At 34.3% G+C, this 6,238-nt stretch overlaps 1 long non-coding RNA gene across 1 annotated transcript; it reads left to right on the top strand.

Annotated features, from left to right (window-relative positions):
• Nucleotides 1–1,444: 1,444 nt before the first annotated feature.
• Nucleotides 1,445–5,023, top strand: LOC147524502 (uncharacterized). Its single transcript, XR_015219537.1, has 3 exons — nucleotides 1,445–2,011; nucleotides 2,140–3,566; nucleotides 4,502–5,023. It is a non-coding gene; the product is annotated as an uncharacterized LOC147524502 (long non-coding RNA).
• Nucleotides 5,024–6,238: the final 1,215 nt, after the last annotated feature.

The raw sequence follows: 6,238 nt of genomic DNA, 5'->3' as shown, positions 1-6,238 counted from the left end.
TTAATGAGAAATTGGAAACTAGATGCAAATATAATAAACTAATCTAAAGACTAATTAACGAAACATCGAAAAATGGATGCAACTACACTGAACTAACTTCAATGAATAATTAACGGGAAATCATAAATTTGATACAACTGCATTGAACAAACAAACCTAAAAAAACTAATTAACGGGAGATTGGAAATTTGCTACAAATGCATTGAACTAACCTCAAAGAACAATTAACGGGAAATCGAAAATTGGATGCAACTACATTGAACTAACCTCAAAAAATAATTAACGAAAAATCAGAAACTGGATGCAACTGCATTAAACTAAAATCATAGATTAACTAATACGCCGAGAAATCAGAAATTGGATACAATATCCTTAATGAATATTTAACGAAAAATCGGAAACTGGATGCAAATGTATTGAAATAACCTCAAAGAATAGTTAATTGGAAATCGGAAACCGGATGTAACTACATCGAACTATCATCAAAGCATAAATAACCAGAAATTGGAAGCTAGATGCGAACTAACCTCGAGAAATAATTAATGGGAAATCAGAAACTGGTTGCAGATGTATTAAACTAACCTCAAAGAGTAATTAATGGGAAATTGAAACATGGATGCAAATGCAATGAACTAATCTCAAAGAGTAATTAACGAAACATTGAAAACTAGATGCAACTGCACTGAATTAACCTTAATGAATAATTAACGGGAAATCAGAAACTTGATACAACTACATTGAATTAATATCAAAGAGTGATTAACGAACAATGAAAACTAGATGCAACTGCACTGAATTAACCTTAATTAATAATTAATGGGAAATCAAAAATTTGATACAATTACATTGAATTAACCTCAAAGAATAATTAATGGAAAATCGGAAACTAGATGCAACTACATTGAACTAGCATCAAAGAATAATTAACGTAAAATCGAAAACGTGATGCAAATGTATTGAACTAACCCTGAAACATAGTTGTATTATATGTAGGGAGAATATAATGTCTCGATAAGTATAGTTTTGTATTTTAAGTAGTGTTTATTACAATTCTTTTATTATGATTGAGAATATCTTGCTATTCAAGTAGCTTCAATATCATATTCGTCACATTGGGCATTCTCACAAAATTTTAATAAAACTTCTATTATTAAATAACCTAATAACAAAAATATATCGATGAGTTTGATCAAGGTTTGATACTTTCTTTTTATAGAGAGTGGCGCAAGAAAATTGAATGAGTGATTAATATAATTTCTATATCTCATAGCTGTGCATAGTTGCTAATATTATTTAGAATAATTTAATATAACGACAGCCATTCGTAGGACGGGTTCGAAAACTAGTATATATAATAGCAGTCCCACTCCAGTCCCCTTTGGAGTCCTGTGAGGGTGTCACGTAGATAAGGAGATTATAAAAAAATTGGAGAAAAAAAAAGGGGAAGTTTAACTCGACTCCACGAAACCCGTCTTTCTTCTTACGTAGAAAACCAATAAATCAGGGCAGAAAAAAACGGAAACAAAACCTACAAATGAATTCACATGCACTATCTAAAACCCATCACATCTTTTTCCAAAACCCAAACAAAAGTTATTCTTCATCTTCCCTCCCATCCCAATCTCATCCTATCAAGATTAATTTGCTGGATGTCGATCAGAAACAGTCCAAAGTAAAGTGGCCCTCCAAGTCTCCCACTCAAAATAGAAAGTTAAACCCAAAAAAACCCCCCGCGATTTAAAAAACCAAACCTTTCTTCTTTTCTCTTCCGCATACCCTAAAAAAAAATCGTAATCCTCAAAAACCCCAAAACCATTTTCATCTCCAAATTAGATCTGTTTTCGAATAATTATCTTTGAATTAAGGCTTTGTTGTTAGGAGTTCGTGAATTGAAGATGTTATTTTATGCTTTCTTATAACATACATACCAGACCTACCCACTGAAATGTGAATTGGGATTAGAAATGACTTGAGAATTATGTGTCCTTATCTAGACGATCGAGTGTGAAAAGTATTTTCTATTTCCTTTTGCTGTGCATTACTTGCTTAATATGTCATTTCTGTACTTGGTAATTTAATTAATTAATTGTGTGCTGATGCCTGATTCAAGGTTATTTTGAATTGATGTTATTTGGTTAGGTATTCATGAATTGAAGATGCTACGCTATATGCTTCCCCATAACTTACATATGTGAATAGAGATTAGAACTGACTTTGGAAGTAAAACACAATTAAGGTTTGTCCATCATCATTGAAATTGTATCTACGGTTAGTTGATTAAGTCGCATTGTAGATCTCAAATTGTCATGTTAGGCTTTATGTGGTGGTGCTCCTGAATCCCGATGGAGTGGTATATGCCTTTATTTGATTGTAATTGGTTTCTTCTGCTTCATTGATTTTATTCATTGTAATTGGGTGTACGCTAGAACAAAAATCAATTACCTCTATTTTGTGATGTACATTCTAGGAACCAAATCGTGTGGGCAAGTAAAGATCACACCTAGATGTGGCTCACTTTCTAGATGGGCTCTTGGCCCTCAATTATACAAATATGGTAATTTCCTTTGACCTTTTCGGAACAAGAGTTAACTTAATTGCAACCAAGTAACTGCAGACGATCTTAACGAGTCTATCTGAAGGAAGGCAGCAGTGGAGCTCTGGTCTGTTATTGTTTATGATTTGTCTACTTCCTTTCACTATGTAATATCTTTTTATTATATGTGATTTATGTACATCTTTGGTAAATTATTTTGTGTGCTGAATCCTGATTCAAGTTATTTTTGGATTGCGTTGTGTGGTTAGGAATCTGTGAACTAAACATGCTATGCTATATCCTTCCCCATAACTTAGATACCAGACTAGGACTAACCCAATGCATTGTGAATAGAGATTAGACTATTGACATGTATTTTCCCCTTAAACTATTGACATGTATTGACAGTTATTATATATAAGTAGAAGGGTCTGAAATCATTGAACATTCAAGCACTAAACTCGATCCTTTTTAATCTACATTTTGTTCATCTTTCCATGTGCTTAAACTTTATGGTTTTATCTGTTCTTTGAAGTCAAGAAACTTATGTTATAGTGATGCAGCCAAACACTCTTTGGAAGTAACATTATTGTTGTAACACTGGTTGATTTTTTCTATGTTTCATTGGTTTTTTATTGTTGATTGTTTTTTAAGAAGCAACCAAACACTGAAAATATTGAAGTCAAATTGAGGATGAGCTCATGTTCTTAGATTTATGAAGGAGGTTGAAGATCCTTGTGTTCATGTATGTGTGGTGGTCTGACCAAGAAGAGAAGGTAAGGAAAGGTGTGTATAATTCCATCGTAACATATGTTTACTGCTATAGTATAATATAAGGTTAATCAAACACATAAATGCTTAATAACGTTTTCACAGATTCCACTGTACCCAACAAAGTTTTCTTAGACTTTCTTATATATAGAGCACAAAACCAGTTGCAAGTTGGTTTGAATTAAATCTTAATTTTGACTTTCTGTGGGGCAGAAACAAAAGCTTCTGTTATCCCCTGTTGTCAAAGACCCTCCAGTGTACGGTCTGTCCTTCCCCAATTTATTATATATCTAGATTACTAAGAGTTGTATTATTAGATGTTTTCAAGGTTTCTTTGGGTTTATCCACGACGTATTGGTCCAATTGATGCATCATTGGAGATGTTCAAGCAAGCTGCATGATTTTGACATTATTTAATCAGAGTTATAATACTTTCGTCTGTTGTGCCAAATTGTGTCTACACCCCCTGCTGCATTGGAAAGTCTATCGTTGTGGTTTCTTAACTTGAGGTACATAAAATTGAACACATAGCTCTCCATAGATTGCATCCATGCAACATCATGCTTGTCTCCTAATGTGGAAACTCTTGCTGTAGAAGTAAATAAGGTAAAGCCCAAACACTTTAGTATTAGTATATTGTATGATTTTTGGACCTATAGTTTGCAGCTCAGTTTACTGACCAACATATCTTAGCCCGTGCTCATTTTACCTAGAAATGTACCTTTGCGTGGCGTCATATTTACTCACATTACGTAATCATCTAACACTGCAAGTTTTTATGCAATTTGACATTTAAAATTTATTAAGGCTGCGTTTAAAACAAGTTATGAATAGTTGCATCTCCTTGGTAGTTTTCTTTTGTTTATATTCACTTTGCTCTGTCCTAAGGTCTATCAAAATGTCTCTGTCCTAAGGTCCTATCAAAATGTCATCCAAACTCCATGTTCATGAAGGTTGAAACTCTCCTTCATTCCATTGAGAACTCTCAACTCATAAAAACATGTAGTCAAGGGGCAGACTCTAGTATGTAGAGGATGCAGACTGGGTGATATTAAATATGTAGTAAGATTCTCAAAGTAATATTAACTCTAAGTCATTGGTTGCAAATGTAGGTTAAGAGACTTGGAAGACATTAGAATTGCGAAGTTATAAATGTTTATTCTTCTTTCCCCTTTGTTTTTGGCTAATATTATCTAGAAAATGCCAATGCTCAATTCGGACAAGATAGAAGAGTACCAGGATACAGAGTTAGCGTTACAGACCATGCATCACCAGAAGGTAATTGAGGCTCAAGGTGTCCTTGAAAGCATAAATGGACTAAAACTACTCGAAATTTTGCTCAAGAATGTTGTGGTCTTGTTTTTACACGCCCACGGAAAATTTATCCGGTGGAGAGAGGAGACTGATGAAGCATAGTGACAAATTACTGTAACTTCCCCAAGCAGTCTCTATGTAGGTATTGCTGTCCATTTTATCATGTGTTATTAGAGACTTTTAGAGCTATCTATGCTAGGTACATAGTTCTAATAGATAATGGGGAGCTAACTCTGAAGATTGGATCCTTTTTTGATAAGAAGGACCATACATCCATTTTCCAGACAATCAGGTTTCAGCATAAAGTTGTAATATTTGGTAAATTGAGTTCACCTATCAAATATCACAACATAAATTGGAGACTATGTATTTATAAAAGGATGGAACAAACATGTTAGGTTTTTTTAAAAAGTTACATAATAACTTTGGAAAAAAAAAAGTGTTTGTTACTGCCGGACCCTATATTGTGTTGGGCAGACCCCAAAAACTAAAACACTTATTACAAATGTGCCATTGGTCTCAAAAGTTGTTTTGTGTTGGGCAGAACCCCAAACCAAAGTGAATTTGACTTCTTACAACCTTTTCAGCCCTTCTCTTCTATTCTCTTCTCTTCCACTATCAAAAACCATAACCCTTAAACCCTAACACTAAACACTAATGGAAGAGCCCAACCCCATTTTAGAACATGAAGATGACGAAGAAAATGTAATGCATCATAACCCCATTCAAGAAGAAAATATAGAACAAGTTCCAAGTGACCCCATTCAAGAAGAAAATGTAGAACAAGTTCAAAGTGAAGAAAATAGAGGAATGGATGATGATGCATTTAATAAGAATAAGGTAAATCTAAATTAAACGTAATTATGCATGTAGGAATTATTGATGTGTACAGTGATTATACATGTAATAATTATGCATGTAGTAATTATACATGTAATAATTATGCATGTAGTAATTAGACGATGCGGCTAGGTCGTTTGTATTTCACACCAAACGGTTTGGTCACACCGTCTGGACTGTGTCCAAAACGATGTAGCCATGTCATTTGGGATTTGAACTTGGAAAAAACGATTTGTCTATTTTTTTGCCACTTGAACGGTGTGGCCACACCGTTTGAAGTTAATCTGAAACGACATGGCCACACCGTTTGGGACCTAGTACAAACGGTGTGGCCATGTCATTTGAGATTTGAATTTGGAAAAAAGACTTGTTTGTTTTTTTGCCACTTGAACGGTGTGGCCACACTGTTTGGACTTAGTCTCAAACGACATGACCGCACCGTTTGGACTTAGTCTTGAACAGTGTGGCCATGTCATTTGAGACTAAGTCCAAACGGTGTGGCCACACCGTTTGTACTAGGTCCCAAATGGTGTGGCCATGTCGTTTGTGGCATTTGGTAGTTAAGCCAAACATCAATTAACAACTGTTCTTTATTTAAGATCGTTCGGTGTGTTTCGAGAACTCTGGAAACTCGAATGACGTGGATGATGTTCAACCGCTTTCAATGGATACAACAGAAATATTACTACAGAAGAGGTACATAGTAGGCATTGTTTTCACTTGTTTTTATTTTCTAAATGAAATTATATTAGTTTATTGATTGTTGTTTTCTTTCATATC

This window comes from Coptis chinensis, chromosome 1 (assembly GCF_015680905.1).
Source record: "Coptis chinensis isolate HL-2020 chromosome 1, ASM1568090v1, whole genome shotgun sequence".
Lineage (NCBI taxonomy): Eukaryota > Viridiplantae > Streptophyta > Magnoliopsida > Ranunculales > Ranunculaceae > Coptis > Coptis chinensis.
Note: the sequence above shows the minus strand (reverse complement) of the source record. Positions and strands in the feature narration are given on the sequence as shown.